Consider the following 18,679-nt stretch of genomic DNA (forward strand, 5'->3'; position numbering starts at 1 on the left):
TCAACCACGTCTCACAGACAAATATAATATCGAATGTGGTTGTGCTTAGTAAGATGAGGAATTCATGCATTTCGTTTGCGAGGCTTCTTGCTTTGAGTAGTTTGCATTTTAGATATGTAATAGTGGATCCGGATCTCCCCAAATTCCAGTATTCTACTACATCTGCTTCTCCACCCTTCTTTTTAAAGGCTAGAAATTGTTGGGAAGTTGTCACCAGGATTGTCCAGCCATATAAATGTGTGGTAATTTTAAAAAATTCTGTTCAATTCTGTCTGATTCTCAAAGACTATCTGGACAGCTTCCCTTAGTTTTCTTGGTGACTGTTTTTTCAGAGGTTGTTGGCCATTGCCTCCTTCCTATAGCTGAGAGTAAATGACTGGCCCAAAGTCATCCAGCTGTCTTCATACCTTAGGTGGGACTAGAACTCACAACATCAAGTTTCTAGCCTGATGCCTTAACCATTATACCAAGCTGGCTCTCATAGTAAGATAGATGTTCTCATTTAGATCTTTGAAGTGAGGTAGCAACTTGTCAGCTTTTCTGGAGTCAATGTTCAATTTTGCATAGGGATCTTGAATCAATCACATTATTATTCTTTTCATTCTTTGTCTCCAGCTGATTCTGGCAGGCAACCTCACCCATGCTGCAGAAAAAGCCAAACGCCTGAACTTGGTAAGTATGTGAGGAGTAAGTATGTGAAAAGGCAAGAGACACCAATGCCAGTCATGTTGATCAAAGTTTATTGGTCTTGTTCATTGATAGGGTAATAAGCCATTGTTTTCCAGTACTCCTTCAAGATACTTCATGTTATCTTCTCTCTGTTCTTACTGTGTCTTGGTAACTTCATTAAAGAAGAAAGGAAGAAAAGAGCAGTACAATGTATTTTGATTGGACTAGGAACCCATCATGAGTAAGTTTGCTCCTCCTTAGAGAGTGGGGATTTCCAGATACATTGACAGTTCTCATGATACTGAAATGGTTCCACCTCCAGTGTGATTCATATTTTCCCCTCCTGTCACTTTGCCCATTTATTGGGAGGGAGATATTGTTGGCTGCTGTTCAGAAGCTCCTGTGGTAGTTCTGCTGCCTGTCTACTGATCTATTTTCACATTTTATCTCAATTCACTTTCTAATCTCAATCAGCCAAATAGCATGAAGTTTCTTCATTGGCCTTATAATAAAAGTTTAGGGCCTAGTTGATGTGTATTCTTCCAGTCTTTGGGTCAGCCAACAAGTATGCCAGCATAATTTGTGCTGTTTTGACAGCTAAGCTCTATTTTGCTTCAATTACAAGGCCAGCAAGAGGAATTCTCCTCAGAAATCTAATATGAGACATTTTAAGGACAATGGTGGATGAATTACTCTCTTTAAGGTGCTTTGGCAGGGGAAAGGCAAAGCAAGTTGTCCAACTGAATTTATTCCTGGCACAGAGAGTTTGCCAGGATTGCCTCAGGAAAGGCTCCTGATGCTTTGCAGCAACAATTAGTCACTTAAGATTTTTTTTTTCATCATGGGTCTTTTTCATTTCTGAAAAAGTAGCAAAGGCATTTCCAAAAACAGCCCCATCAACAGGTCAGCTGGGGATGCAGGGTGAAGGGAGGGAGGGAATCTCCACTGATTCAGGAAGCTTCCCTCCAGAGGCCACTAGTTGTTTTCCTAAACATTGGTTTAAAAAAGAAGTCTAGCAAAACTATTTCTGTCTACATAAGAAAGCTATGTTTAGCACTTGGCAAAGGGTAGTAAAATCTTAACTCAAGTAGAAGCCTCCGTTGCATCTAGGAATCTGGTCTCCCCTTGCAGTCCAAGCCAAAATACCACTTCAGGGCGGTGTCCCCAGAGAGCTAGGAAGGGGTGCAATTGCAATAGCATCCAGAGTTGGACTGTTCTGGCCCCTGGATGACCCATCACCAATCGGTCAGTGTGTTGTTATTCATAAAATGAGACTTGTATCAAGAGAAAATGGAAACCACTGCTTTAAGAGTGGAACAGTTAAAGATTAATTTAACTTGGGCTGAGCCCAGAGTTTGGGCTATGGATGAGAGAAAGGTGACACAACAAGGACATGAGCTTAATAAAAGTTACAGAAGCATGTGGTACTGTACCATTGTTAATGAATACCAGTAATCCTCGACCAACCACCACAATTGAGTCCCAAAATTTTGTTGGTATGTGAGACCGTTGGCAAGTGAATTTTGCCACAGTTTCTTGCCACAGTTGCTAAGTGAATCACTAAAGTTGTTCAGTTAGTAACACGGTTGTTAATTGAATCTGTCTCCCCCATCGATTTTTGCTTGTCAGAAGGTTGCCAAAAGGGATCAAGTGACCCCAATCATCATAAATATGAGTCAGTTGCCAAGCATCTGAATGTTGATCACATGATCATTGGGATGCCGCAACAATCATGTGTGAAAAACAGTCATAAGTCACATTTTTCAGTGCTGTTTAACTTTGAATGGTCTTTAAACAAACTGTTGTAAGTCAAGCACTGCCTGCACGAGCATTAGCACTGAATATTTTTTCTTAAGAGCTTCCTGAGTTATTTTTATTTACCTATTCATATCCCACCTTTATTATGTTTTCAAATAACTCTAGGCGGCAAACGTATCTGACACACCTTCCTCCTATTTTTCCCATAACAACAACCCCGTGAAGTGAACTGGGCTGAGTGAAGTGAACTGGGCTGAGAGAGAGTGAGTGAGTGGCCTAAGTCACCCAACTTGCTAACAGCCTCTGGCTTTCTAGTCGATATCTTAATCACTAGATCACTTTACCCTCTAAAATTTAGCTCCTTGTTCATGGAACTTCCAATGTCTTAGTGGTTTGTTTTTTTTTTGAAAAAAATCCCTGCTTCGATTTTCTCCTAAGCCCAAATATACAATGCCATTTCCTCAGCAGAGTAAATTATTCCAGGATTTGGAAAGTAACTGAATAGAGCATCATGTGATGGAAAGATTTCTTGGGATCTCAGCGCACTTGTTTACATATCAATCTTTTCCCCCATATGCCTCTTGAAGGGAACTTATTTGCAAAACACTACAAATATACCATTTGTAGCATATGTGGGAAATGGAAGTTGGGTAGTTTTGTTTTATTTTGAGTGAAGGATGAAGCACATTCAACTATTGAACAATGATGATGTCACAAGTGAGAACAGGATTGCTATATTTGCTGTCTTTTATGCTGCAAGCTCTTAAACCTGAAAACCTACAAAGATGCCTAATAGTATTTGCAAAATGGTAGAGATCTGATGATGTCTTGGGGAAAAAAAAGACTTCAGATTAAGCTGGAACATTGGTGAATGCTTGCAAAATAGAAAGACTAGCAATCTGGAAGCATCAGATGGTTTTCATGCCATGTTGAGTGGTTTCTCAATTTGAGCAGCAGAACCGTCCCAATCATCTTCTGTGACTTAAACAGCAGTATTATCAGATGTATTCAGAGTTCAAAACATTATCAGAGACCCCACACATCCACTCTATCGTCTATTTCTGTTACTCCCTTCTGGGAGGAGGTTTCAAAGTGTTTCTGGCAGGACTAATTACAGATTCCCTAACAGCTTTGTTCCCTATGCCATCCAGTAATCCTGGTAAACTCATAGGATTCTTTTTTCTCATCATGTACACATATAACATAAAAACTACACTGTATCATATAATATAGCACTTAGCAATAGCACTTAGACTTATATACAGCTTCACAGTGCTTTACAGCCCTCTCTAAGTGGTTTACAGAGTCAGCATATTGCCCCCAACAATCTGGGTCCTCATTTTACCCACCTCCAAAGGATGGAAGGCTGAGTCAACCTTGAGCCTGGTGGGATTCAATCTGCCAAATTGCAGTAGATGTAGCTGGCAGTACTGCACTCTAACCACTGCGCCACTGCATAAATTATTTATTTTATTTTGTCATGTTTATGTAGTGTATATCGGAGATAGTGACCTTTGAGAGCTGTATGCAATGAAATTTCATGTATGCTGATTAGTGTACATTCAAAAATGACAATAAAGTATTCTATTCCCATTCTATTCCATTTTATTATAATGGAATTTCCTACCAGTTTCAGATCTAGAAAAATGTGTCAACAGTACTTCACTTTTCTCCTAAAGGTGTCAGCATGAATACTTTTCTTTCAGGTGAAAGCTTGCCTTGTCATCTACATTATCTGCACAGTGGTAGTGTCTGTGCTTTTTCTATTTGATTGATTTATTGCACAACCCGTATCCAAAATACTCGATGTAGTACTACTAATGATTATTTCTGTCAACTGCATCATCAGATTGTGGTGAGTTCTCCTTGGGGCCAAGTTTCTGTTTTCTTTGTGAAAAATATCTGAACATTCAGGGCTGATACAACTGGCAGAAGTTGAACTGAGTACCGGGGAGATTGCTTTTGCTGGTAGAATATTGAATGTCCTCGTTAATTAATTTTGAATTTACACATGGCACATGCACCAATTCTACAAAAAGAAAATCCATCTTCTGTGAAAAGGACATACTATGGATTTTGTTTGTGTTTTGGTGGAGCATTTCTGATTAGAACCAGCCCAAGCTTAGTAGACTCTGTCTCTTGTGAAGTCACTCTTCAGACTTTCTATGGTAGCCATTTTATGGCTTTGTCACTAAGGTTCTTTTGTACAACTTTATTCATGTCACAGACCTTATTCCCAAAAGCAGTGAAAGCCTGAACTAAAACAAAATGTGATTGAATTAGAGATACTAGGATAATTAATAGGATTACTGCTCATGGGTTGGGGGGAGTCTGAGAGGTACAACCTTGAGCAGAGGACTCCAAACTTGGCAACTTTAAGACTTGTGGAATTCAACTCCCAGAATTCTCCAGCCAGCATACCTGGCTGAGGAATTCTGAGAGTTGAAATCCACAAGTCTCAAAGTTGCTAAGTTTGGGGACCCTGACCTAAAGGTTGCATGCATTGCAACACTCTCTCCACTCCAGCTCTAAGTAGTCTTGAGATTTCCAATAGAGATTGTTAACTCTGCTCATAGAATTATATTTCTCAATCTTATGAGAAGTTCTGTTTTGTGGAATACATGCTGAACTGCTTAATCATAATGTCAAGTGCCAGGGAGATCAAGAGATCCAGGTAGTTCAAGTGGGTATAAAGATTTATTGCAAAGTTACGCTCTCTACAAGAATCTGAACTATTAACAGTCAAAACATTGGTAGATAAGGAACTTAAATCTCTTGTGAGCACATAGGGACTCGGGACTGATGACATGTTTGACCCACCTCCCTTGGGCTCAGCATGGTCATCTCCTACACCTATATTGTGCATTTGACTTCATACACAGAAGCTAAATGAATTTCAATTGAATGGGGGTGGGGAAGACACCCAGTGATCACTAGTACCTCATGAGTAATGAGGTGGTAGTGATCATTGTGCCCCCCTCCCCCCAATTCAAGGTTAATGTGATTTTTGTTACCATTATAAAACCTGTGTGAATGCTTCAAGAATTGGTTTCTATCCTCAATTCTATCTCTTAACCCCCTGGCCCCTGCAATTGAGCTAGAGTGCCTTAAAACCATAAGACTTTAATTGTGTTTATTAAATCTGCTTCAGAAACATTTGGGGGAAAGACTGACTACTCTTAAGTCTCTCTCAGGGGAGGGCAACAAACAAGGCAGCTTCTTGTCCTTCATTTCCCGTTCTGTTTTTCAGTTCTGTTGCATGGCCACACATGGCATTGTCCCACTTTTAACTTTCCTGGGATTCTTTATTTGCATTTCCATGGCAGCCTTTGGATGCAAAGCAGTGTGTCACCAAAACACAACTGCAGATTAGGAGGTAATTTGTTTCCATCTGTTTTGATGGGGAGAGGAGGGTTATGGCAGTGGTGGGGTACAATTTTTTTTTACTACCGGTTCTGTGGGTGTGGCTTGGCCTTGGTGGGCGTGTAAAATCTCCAGTCAGAGGTGGTATTTGCCGCTTCTCTGAATTTCCGCTACTGGTTTTCCAGAACTGGTCAGAACCTGCTGAATATCGCCTCTGGGTTATAGACAACGGGATTAAAGGTTAAAGAATGGTGAAAGGAAGATGGGTGAGGGGTAGAGAGAGGACAAGGAGGACAGGTTAGGAATAGGTCACTAATACACCGTTCTGTATCTCTAGCAGGTGTGGGCAGTTATGGCAACTTTACAATCTGTGAATTTTTGGATGGCTCAGGAATTTCGGGAGATGAAGTCCACAGGGTGTATAATTGCCATACTTCCCCACCCCTGCTCCAGCAAGTACCAGGGAGGTCCACCCAATTGAGATGAAAATCCAGTGGAGAACCAGCATTAACCAGCTGTGCTGCGAATCAACTCCATGTATGAATTTCAAGACAAAGAAGCAATGGAATAAAAATGAAACAAACAAAAATATTTCTGCATGTATGAGAAATAGCTAGATACTAGGATAATGGAAATAGCCAAGATGATGATTTGAGGACAATTTGAACATTGTAGCCTTTGATGAGAGGCTACCTAAATTTAATAAATGCAACTGCCCACTTCATGGGTTAGCTTTGACCACAAAATTTCTTGGTTTTGAGATGCAACTCCCAGCAGTATGATTTTCAGGTAAAAGCTATAAAATAAAGTGAAAATGGAAAGCATCTGTAAAGCAACTGTGAACTGAAGTCTTCTACTGCCATCTTGCTCATTTTCCCAGGCAACAAAACAAAACAAACAAAACAAAACACAAAACCCAGACTTATTTAGTCCTGCTCTTTCTAGAGATCTTGCTAAATCATCAGAATGTGTCGTAATGGCCCACCAACCAACTGGAAGTTTGAGTTGGTGCTCGAAGATAAAAGAAATGTTGCCTAGCCTTGCCTTAACCTTTCAAGTAAACCCAACAAATCATCATGATTAAACAAATTATATCTTTGCATGATTATACTTTTGTCTCTTTCACAGACCATTGTTATTTTAAAGCATTTTCTTGTTCTACTAAAATTAACAAAGAACCTGAACATGTTTATTGTCCAAACTTCAATGTGTAGAGCAGTGTTTCCCAAACTATGAGGTGAGGCTCCCTTGGAGAGGTGCAGACAGAGTCCAGGGAAGATGTGAAGAACCATTTAGTTGAACATTGGTGCAATAAATCTACCTTTCCCAAAGTTTCATTGTGTTGTTTTCATTATTTCTTTGTATTCAATTCGGTGTTTGGGTCATTACTTTTTTTCCCATTTGTGTACATTGATAAATGGAAGCATGATGGCAAAAAGCTGAGGAATTTCTGATCTAGAGGAAATTTGAAGTAATCATCCATATCTGTCCACATTCTCACCTAGTCCCCTTGTTGCCTTTTATCCAGTCCATTTCTCTGAACATTGACTGTACTATTAGTGTTTCTAATGCTCATTTGCTTTTCTAGATGCAAATTCAATAAACTGAACTGAAGACAATTCAATATGTATTGTAAACAACAAAATTTCTGCTTAGCTTAAATTCCACCTCTTATATTTATTTATCTCGCCTCCCTATTTTTTCTGTTTCAGATTCTGCAAGGGGAAATCTTCCTTAATAACCTTGGAAGTTCTCAGTAGTTCAGACAAAATGAATGGGCATGAAATTAAGAAATAGCTTGTCAAATTCTTCTCCAACAATGGACAAGAAGAAAGCGGTAGGTTAGCAGTGAGAGGACTTTTTTGGGTGAACAGATTTCTGTTGCTGCAAGAACTTTTGGCAAGCAATCGTCACTTGTTTTCCACATTTCATGACGTAGAAGTGAAAAAAACCACAGAACCCCTGCAAAGTACTTTTGTAGCTTTCCCAGAGTCTTCCTTTATCTCTCACTTGGGGCCCTTCCTAATGTCTTAAAGCTAACTTGCGTGCTTTACAGTGTTGAGAATTGGGAGCAAAGTCGTAATTTCCCTCCAATATCCTCTAACATCACAAGCTGGAAACATGTCAAATTACTTTTCCCCTTCTAACAACCTTCACTCAGGTTCTATAGAACTACAGTATTAGAAACCACACATACAAATTATTCTAGGGCACTCCCACATGCACTTTGCAATTTATATCAGGATCATCTCTGAATATCTTTAATCCCATGACAGCTTCTCTGCTTAGTAGTTGAGCCTACTGATGTCTGGCTTTATAAATCTAAATTTACTTTCCTGGAACATATTGTTGCTTCAGGACTTAGGACAGCTGGAACAGGATAACAATTTTCATTCCTCATTCTCAGAATATCTGTTTCAGCATCTCTGAAGCCAATGGCAGGTCATCTTCCAGACTGTTCTTATGGGAACGGAGAATGAAAAAAAAAGTAGTAATGTATGGCTATGTCTGCTTTATTTCAAATGTACTGCAGCAGAGCTGAAAATAATAAAACTGTATTCTTGAGCATAGCCAGTTTGATAGGATCACAACTCGGCTTTATAACTGGGGCAGAGTCCTCAGACAGTGGTCATAAGGTCATTTTTTTTCATATCCTGCCTTTGGGGATAGTAAAGATCAAGTCACATACTTCTTCTACATATATCTTCCCACGCCTTCCTGGAACTATAAAAGCATTGACATCTCCTCCGTGCTCAGATTTATTTTATTTTTTAGCTCAACATAACCAGTTTTTCAATCTCTCTTTCAAAGACTTAGTCCTCAACCCCTTGGTGAAACTTCCTCTGAACCTTGCCTAATGTGTCTGCGTCCTTCTTAGGCCTAAAACCACATATTAAATCTGCACTCTTGCCCTGCCTCTAGGTAATTTATGCTCAAAACAGGACTGGTAAGATCTGTTGCTTGGACTGGGTGCTTTCAGGTTGTAAATTAAAGATGCAGGCCTCAGTCTCTACACCTTACAAGAAAAAGGAAGAATTTCCATTTTACTGCTAATCCCTTTTATCTTGCTTGCTTGAGAGGCTACAGAAGACCATTCACAATGGGAAAATAAGGAGAAAGCAGCAACAGCATTGTCTGCATGCTCCAAAACTGATTTTGGAGTGGTTTAGGCCTTATGCAAATGCATAATCTCTGCTATTTATTAAAGTTGTCAGATTTTTTTTCAGGCTTTCACATAAACCTAGAAAATAAAGTGCTTCTGCTTTAAGAATTAGATTAACTAACTGTAAAAGGCAGATTCTCTGAATAAGATTTCAACAACCCTAGGGAGATTTATGGCATCTTAAATGTAAACAACTTTATTGCCACAAAGACCTTGCTCATGTCATCATGCCTCTGGCCACCTGGGGTTTGCAGGCAGCTGTTGGAAACAAAATCAAGCATTTCTTGTTTGAGGAAAACACAACAGCACACAATGCACATCAAAAGAAATTTGTCAGCTTACTGTTTTGAACCATGTTTTACAAATCATGCTACTATAGTTTAGAAGAAAAGAAAAAGAAAAAGAAAAAAATACACAAAAACTTAACTCTTCATGTATTTATTTTCTGGGTAGCAACTTTTTTTTTGTCTAGATGATAGCTCCTTTTTCTTGGGGATTTGTTTCAAACATGCTATGATTGAGCAATCCATTAATGTATGATTTACAGATCAAATACAGCTACCTGGGCTGGTACTGCAGCACCTTGAAGCATCAAGTAACTACACTGAGCCATAAACTAACCAACTATATTTTAGTGTAGTGTTGCTATAATCCCACCCACATAATAAGCAAGGATGAGGTCACTAGCACTTTCAAACCAGCTGCTGTATTTTAGACTGATCTATCTTACAGGTTTGCTCTGAGAATAAAACGGACAAAGAACCAAACCGAGTCTATTACATCAGATAAAGGATAAAATAGTAGAATGGTACCAAGAATGTTACCCAAGCATGTTACCCAAGCAGTCTCCACAGTATAGGAAACCAGCAGGTTTATACTGTAGTCTTAAGTCAACAGAAAGAAACCCCATCAAACTAGAACTTAATTTAAAAACATATAATCTAGCACTATTATACAAATCTCTCCACTGCCCCAGCCTTTTTTCAATCCTGTGCAACACTGCTAATATACTACTACATTATCTATCAATCAATATCAGATTTGTTTTACATATCAGCAGATTCATCCAACTGTTATCACATATATGCAGATCTAGTCAAGTTTCCTAATGGTTGCATTTCTCCAAGAGATAGGCAAACAACATAATGTATACACAATTGACTAGGACCTTGGCCATTTTAGCATTTTAGCAACCACTTGTTGCTTTATGGTGAAGGTGTTTTCAGCACTCACAAAATAATTGGAATAGCAGAGATGTAGCTTAAACAAAAAGTATTGGAGGAATTATTTATATTGAATTAGACCTGCAGGAATCTGTGATTCCAACAGGGTGATGAGGGCATAACTGACTAGGAGTCTGCAACTTGAGCACCAATTAAAGCTGGACAGTTTATCTGCCTTTTCAGTCTCTTATCTCCCTGAGCGGGAGTGGAGTCCAAGAGGACATCAAAACATGATCCTGTTCTAAAGGGAAATTGTGACACCTTCCCAAACCAATCTCAGAAATAGAACTGGGTCAGATTGATCCCTTACAAAAAGCAATTTTGTATTGGGATTTAATTTAAACACATACTGCACAAACATATACATGCATGGAGTAGCAAGAATGGGAGAGGAAATGGCTGCAGGGGACAAATTGCAATGCATTGTGGGCAATCATTCTGTTGATCTTTATTGGGAAACCCTGCTGGAATTTGTGGAGCCTAATTCTGAATAGATATTTGATTCACTTACCACTGCCACCCTTAATTAGGGGACTGATCTGTTTCAAAAATTTACAGCACTCTGTAATCCAAGGAAAGGGCTTTCTAGTTGCTCAAAACATTGGTACTCTAAGGATAAGGGGGAGGGATAAAAGGGATGGAAACTCTAATAAAGATTTAAATACAGTATTTCCAAGATTCTCAATCTTAATGTTTATGCACCTCTCAATAAACTTGAGGCATTCTGGCAACCAGTAATCATCTTTCCTTTTTCTATTCTAAATTCAACCTGCCTGACATTTTTCTTTCCATTTTTCTACCTTCTATTTAACTACAAAGTCAACCCTTTTTACAGTTAGCTGCTTGAGCCAAATATTTGATCCCAGAAGCAGGTATTTTCTTCCTTTAATTCTACTTTTCTGTCACTAGAAATACACATTTTAGGAAGACCCTCTTACTGACAGTAGAGTGTAGTTGTACTGAAGCAAAGTGGTTTTTGCTAAATCAAGAGCTCTTTCATTTTCCAGGAACCACAACTTTGGCTTTTCCTTCCCTAGCGCTAAAAACAGAAACTCTGGTTTCTGGCAAGCGGGGGAAATATAGTGACTAACCCCATAATGTAACATGTACCTCATTTTTGTGTGCATGTGTGCATTTGTACCCAAGGAAGACAACGTTGCTACCACAAATATAGACCACTTATTTATTTTATTTTATTTTTTTTTGTCAAGCAGTTATAACAGGTATAAGTATAAACATAGTTATGGATACATGAAATGGATACATATAAGAAAAATAAAAAAGAAACAATAGGATAGGAACAGTAGGCACGTTGGTGTACTTATGCACGCCCCCTACAGACCTCTTAGGAAAGGGGTGAGGTCAATAGTAGAAAGTCTAAGGTTAAAGTTTTTGGGGTTTGGGGAAGAAACCACAGAGTCAGGTAGAGTATTCCAGACATTGATCACTCTGTTGCTTAAGTCGTATTTCCTGCAATCAAGTTTGGTGCGGTTTACCTTGAGTTTGTTTCTATTGTGTGCTATGGTTGAAGCTGAAGTATTCATTGACAGGTAGGACATTGCAATGTATAATTTTATATACTATACTTAGATTGCACTGAAGGTGGCATAGTTCTAGGTTTTCTAGGTCTAGAATTTCAAATCTGGTGGCATAAGGTATTCTGCAACGAGTAGAGAAGTGGAGAACTCTTCTTGTGAAATATTTCTGAACTTTCTCAAGTGTGTTAATATCAGATACATAATGCGGGTTCCAGGCTGATGAGCTGTATTCAAGCATTGGTCTAGCAAATGTTTTGTATGCTCTCGTTAGTAGTGTGATATTACCAGAGAAAAAGCTACGTAGGATTAGATTAACAATTCTTAATGCCTTCTTGGCTATGTGGTTACAGTGGGCTCTAGCACTTAGATCATTAGAGATGAGTACTCCAAGGTCCATGACAGAGTTTGGATCATCAACAAGGTCTTAATTATTCAGCTTGTATTTTATTTTCTGATTTCTTTTTGCCAATATGTAAGACAGAGCATTTATTTGTTGGGATTTGAAGTTGCCATTTGTTTGACCATTCTGATACATAGTCAAGGTCTTTTTGAAGGGTAACAGTATTGTCTGTGGTGTTGAATAGCTTTACATCAGCAGAGAGAACGCAGTTGCTCTTAATATGATCACAGAGGTCATTTATGTAGAGTATGAAGAGAGTTGGTCCTAGAACACTGCCCTGGAGGACACCACTGTTGACAGGTACAAAATTTGATAGGATGCTCCCAATTTTGACCATTTGTTGTCTGTTTGACAGGAATGCTTCTATCCAGTTATGCAGGTGTCCAGAGATACCATAAGATTTTAGTTTTAGGAGTAGTTTGTCGTGTACCACTGAATCAAAAGCTTTACAGAAGTCTATGTAAATTGTGTCTATTGCTTTGCCCTGATTGAGTTGTGTAGTCCATATGTTTCTGCAGTGTAAGTGTTGCAGATTACAGGATAGCCTTTTTCTGAAACCAAATTGTTTATTGTAGAGTAGGTTGTTTGTCTCTAAGTGGAGGATAATGGTTTGGTTAATAATGGATTCCATGACTTTATAGGTAATGCAGCATAAAGAGATTGGTCTGTAATTTTCAACTAGGCTGGGGTCTCCCTTTTTGAAGATGGGGATGACCGTGGCTTGAGACCACAGGTTTGGCAAGGAGCTGGTCCTGAAAATTTTTTCAAAGATTATGCTTAGAGGTTCGGCTATGACAGTGGATAGTTTTTTTTTAAGAAGTAGGCACATATTCTGTCCGGTCCAGTAGAGATGGTTTTAAATTGCGTAGTGCTTTTTCAATGTTGTCTTCTGTGAAATCGATATGTATTGGATCATTGTAGTTGTCTGTGGTTCTTCCTCTTGACTGCCCAAGAATTAGAAGTTCTATTCATGGTGACTTGACCAGTTCTTATCCGGAGTGAGAAAACTCGAGTTTATTGGGGTGGCAATTATGCAGCTACTAAGAGAGCTGGGTAGATTTTTCTCAATCTACTGGCTGGATTGATCAGTGTAGTTGGTATTCATGGTTTATGGTTTTGCTGATTGGGAAATACAGCCATGAAATATTACAATGCAACTAAATAGTTAAATAGCCAATTGGACCAGAGTTCCAAGAAATGTTTAAAGAAGATACTTTGATCCACATTACAGCAAACACCAACAAAATATGGTGCTACAAGTAAGTTTATTTGTGCAAGCACAGATGTGTCCTGTGATCTCTTGATTCTCACTTGACTGTAATTTTGCTTTATAGAATAAACAAAACTGTAGGCAAACCCAAAGTGCAATCTTGCACCATGGGACAGATCGTATGAGACTAAACAAGCCAGAAGGTTATCTACTTTCCGGTTCCCCAGAGTTTAGGCAGACGTTTCTCTGTCTTTTGCTCTCATTTGTTTTTCAGCTGGAGCTGTCAGGAATTGTGCCAGGAAAAGATGGCAGGAAAGGAATATTCCTCACCAAGAAGCAATGAGGCTAGCCGGGATTGAAACAATCATTTGATTACTCTAGCCCAGTGTTTCAGAGGTACTTAAAATCAAATTTATTTCCCAGCCTATGTTGACAATTAATAGAATATTAAAATCCCATTAAATAACCATGAGAAGCAGTTGTGGCAGCAAGCACATCAATTTTCATTTTAATATAGTAAATGTTATCCATAGAAACAAAAACTCTTTTGGGGGCCTCCAGAATTTTTTAAAATGGGACGACATTCTGAGAGGAAAAAATGTTTAAGAAGCACTGCTATAGGGAAACAAATAGCTGATTAAGAAATGAAATGTAGTTTTTTCCCCCTAGAGCATGGTTTGGTTTTTTCTATTTAATTTAAAAAGCTAAACTTCATTCTCTATCTCAGCGGTACCCAACCTTTCTAGCTTAGCAGTTTGAGGGGGGAGGGAAGTGATGGTTCCGTGTGAGTGGCAGGCACAGGCGCAAGCGTGCACAACTCCATTTGCACAAGCAGTGGGCACAGGTGCCCTCTGCTTGCACAAATGAGTTTCACGCAAGTGGAGTTGTGCACACATGATTGCCCACTGCTTGTGTGGCCTAGTTCCAAACAGGCTGAGACCCAGTCATGGGTCATGGCTTGGGAATTGGGGAACCCTGCTCTAGCTGACAATAGAAATAAATGGTTGGTATTCAGTAGGCCATCACTTTCTCTGTAAGCATCATCTTGGAAACTTTTTCAGAGGTTTCTAAAGTAAAATAGGAGTGGTGCGGTGGCTCAATGGTTAACACACTGAGCTTGTCAGTGGAAGACTAGCATCCCAGATTTGGGACCTGAACAGCACACAATGGGGTGAGGTCCCATCGTTGCCCCAGGTCCTATTAAACTAGTAGTTTGAAAGCATACAAATGCGAGTAGAAGAACACTCAATGTCATGCTGGCCACATGACCGTGGAAATATCTTCAGACAGCACTGGCTTGATAGCCTTAAAATGGAGATGAGCATCGCCCCCTATAGTCAGCAACCACTAACGGAATAAAATCCACAGGGATTCCTCTACCTTTACCTTCACCTAAATTAAAATATCTACTGTCTTTGTTCACTGGATTAAAGTTCAAAATTCACTCTTCAGCAATCCTAAAAATTACAATAAAGCATAGACTGTTGCTCAGGCATTGGGCGCTTCACCATATCATAATTTTCACCTTGTTTCTATCTCCAACCCATCATATAACAATTTGAAGGCTTCCTTCAATGATTATTATGTGTGCCAGACTCAAAGTACTGAGAGCAGTCATGGAACCAGACAGCTCTCCCACCATTTGCTAACCTATACAACATAGTAGGTTTGTTTTTAAAAGACTACAAGTAGTATCTGTTAGTTTAACAACAGAGCTTCTGGAATAATGATAACTTTCTAAACCCTATCACTATTCCATGTTCATATATGTATATCTATCTACACACATACAATTATTAACAACTCCCTCCATCTGCATTTTCAGTTATGTTTTGTCCATTTGAACTTGGGGGGGGGGAGCAGATATTATGGGAAGAAGTCACCCCTGCTGTGAAAGTACCATTCCTTCATTCTGTTTGAAAGTTCCCTGCTAGTTATGGTGCTCGAATAACATGAAAGCATTTTAGTAACTATGTGCTTTTCACAATAGCTTTAACCATAGGTGTAGGTTGCATATCTATATCTGTATGCAAAAAATACTGAATAACAGTACATTTGACTCAGACTTCCATCTGTCCTAGGTCGGTAAAATGAGGACCCAGATACTTGGGGCAATATGCTGACTCTGTAAACCGCTTAGAGGGCTGTAAAGCACTGTGAAATGCTATATAAATCTAAGTGCTATTGCTGTTTGGGCTCAGAGACAAGTGTTATGTGCATACTTATATACACAGTGGAAATAAAATAAATAAATAAATAAAATAAATTGCTGCTGTGTTCTTCTCTTACTCCATAAGAATTAGGACACATATTAGAAATTGACTAGGTATTTGGTATTGGAGAAAACTCTTGAGAAATGACAACCAAGAAAAGAAAAAAATGGATCATCAAATAAAACAATGCAAAATTCTTATGTGGCTTAGCTGCCTTAATTTGATTCTGTTTATTCCAGTTTGTTTTAAAATTCAGAAGCAAACCTAAATCACTAAGATTCAATCTATAAAGTCTAATGAAGAAACATCAAAGATCCATTTTATTTATTTTTTGATGGCATGAGATAAAAATAATAGGGATAAATAGGCTCTCCAGAGCCTGTTGTTTCTATTGAGGATACCTTCAATTGTTTCACTGCAAGAAAGCTGAGGTAGTAGGAAAGTAGAAAAGACATTCTTAAAATTATCCAGCAGGGAACCTGCTGTGCTATTTGAATTTCAAGTGTTTAACCTAAGCTTCTATTTTTTTTTATAGTCACATCTGTTGTTGGAAACACCCAGAATTTAATTTTGGATGAAAGCACTGACCTGGGTGCACAACAGAGATTTAGTTAAGGGGGGGAGGGGGGTTTAAGCTCTCTCAGCTCTGCTAGCTGGATTACTCCAAGATACAGCAGACTCTCTTTAGTTAAGAGATTGCTGCACTCAGTAGGAATTCCACTAGCAAAGGTTCTTTCAACAATTTTCAGTATTTGCTGATTGTAAAAGTCTCTCTCCCTGAGCTAACAGGTAAGATCTATGGAGGAAATGACATGGGTGTTTTGTCTTGAAGCACCCCAAAAACTAGAAACTTGCACTCAACCAGAGTGCCTCAGGGCCTCCAGTTTGTTGTACTGGTCATAGGCCTGTCTTTAATTTGTATCTTGCAAAAGGCTCTATGTTGGATATGATGTTTTGTTCCTTGAAGGAGGCGTCTCTAAGTCTTTTGAGAGACAGATCACCCTTTGGTGAGTTTTAGACTAATAGCTGCTACAAACGTCTGGCAGAAGGGGAAACGAACTAAAATGATCCAACCCAGGCACTTGATATAACTGGTTTCCTGTAGGCACTTGGAGAACATTTGTCACTGGTGTTGTTGAAATCTTGGGTGATCTCCTTGAAAGTCTCACATAAGCAAATCTCCCTACAGCACAACTCACTTGGCTCAACTAGTGGGCCAAGTCCATTTCTTCCTTAAATAGAAAAAAAGAGAGGCAGAGGACAGCCTCTGAAGATGAATGATGACTGCTATTCACTAGATCCAATGTGTAATAGAAACGTAATTTCAGACAGCCTTTGGTGTCCTGATCCTCTTGTTACTTTTTTGTCACTGCTTTCACTTCTCCTTTGTGTAAAATAATCAGGAGGAGAAGCTGTATTCGGAATGAAGATGACAAAAAATACAGTAGGTGACAGAGAGAAGGAAAAAGGAACTGAGAACATGCAAGATCACACTGGCCAGCCATAAGAACACAGAAGCTAGTTGGTCAAACTCCATGTTTCTTAGATTTCTATCCCACTTTCCACTTGTGGCAGCTAGTAATTTTAATAATTAAACTGAATATATTAAGATTAGTAAAGATACATTTTGGCCAATAGCAGAATGTTGCTTACAATCTCTAAATCTATAGAAATTCAGACCAAATGTATTCTATAGCCTGTCACTGAAACTTTAAGACATATTGTCCCAAAGGTGCTTTTTTCCCAAAAAGGCAACTGGACTTTTTTTTGGGGGAATGTTTAGTTTCTCATCTTCAGTTCAAAACTGAGGAGAATTCTTGTATGAGAAGCGGAATGTTTTCAAAGAAAAAACACAAGAAATCCAGATTCCCTTTTGGAAAAAAAAAGTACCTTTGGGACAACCATGACCCGAAGATTCCAAATCTCCCTAGACATATAGGACATATTCTATGCTGTTTTATACTGACACTTGCCCTTAAGATGATAATGACTACACTTCAGAGATTGTGAAAAAGAATAGTCTGCTGAAAGATTAGACGTTATCTCTTTCCATGCCCCAGCAGTGCAAGTTTTCTGTTAAGCAGAGTAATGTTTCAACTACATTCTTCTCTTCATGGCAACAGAATTCATATACAAGGTGTGTGTAAATTATAAAGCTGGAATCTATCATCCTGGCTGCCTTTTATCCACAGCCTCCATGATCAAACTGCAGATTTCAGTGACTCCTAACAGAAATTCACTTAAACCTCAACATATACAGTTAAGCATCTTTATGCCAAATTTAATACATACTTTTAATGTGCAACAGTTTTAAAGGTATAAAATGAATATGGCTGGTGCAGAAGCCTGGTACCTCCATTCAGTCAGCTCTTTGTACTACCTCCTGTAGCAGAAATAACAGCTTCCAGAAATTTCCTATAGCCACCTGAACTAATTTAATTTACTTGAGAAAAATTGGAAATGGCTCTTGATTCCTGAAGATGAACTTGCTCACCCTTTCCCAGATACAGAGAACATAGGATTGATTCCAGAGACGATTACTGTTAAAGAAGTAAGATAGCTGCATAAGCTGCAAAAATGTCCGGACGGAATGAACTTTTGCTTGTTCTAGAACTAGTACTAGCTCAAGATCTAGAAATAGATTAGTAGTGCAGCAAATGTTGTGATGAAAACTTTTCCCTAGTTTTACCTTCCAATAAGGGGCTCATCTAGCTGCAAATCATGGCTTATGGCTTGAATCATGGCTTCTTGGCTTTAATTTTTGAGGTCATTTTTTGTCATTTCTTTTTTAACTTTCTGACAGTTGTGCCAGCAAAGCTATCGAGCTCTGGAAGATCACATCATGCAATGCTGCAGAGAGCTCAAATGGTTGAATCTCAGAAACCACAATGAGGAAATGGCAGGCAGGCAGTGAAGCAGAACAAGTGAGTCACAGATTTCGGTGTTGTCAGTGTTCCCCCACCCACCCAATAACGTTTTACATTTTATTTCATGGTGACTGGTTACACATTCTCTTCCTGGTAATTTATACAATAGGTCTTTACCTGAGAATTGGTACAGAATGCCAGGGAAAGGTATGTTCAGATATAGTGCGTCCAAGTGGCATGTCAAAAAGCAAACAACACAAGCTAATGTTAACTGT

This window comes from Pseudonaja textilis, chromosome 1, assembly GCF_049901715.1.
Source record: "Pseudonaja textilis isolate UNSWEBS1 chromosome 1, rPseTex1.2, whole genome shotgun sequence".
In the NCBI taxonomy this organism is placed as follows: Eukaryota; Metazoa; Chordata; class Lepidosauria; order Squamata; family Elapidae; genus Pseudonaja; species Pseudonaja textilis.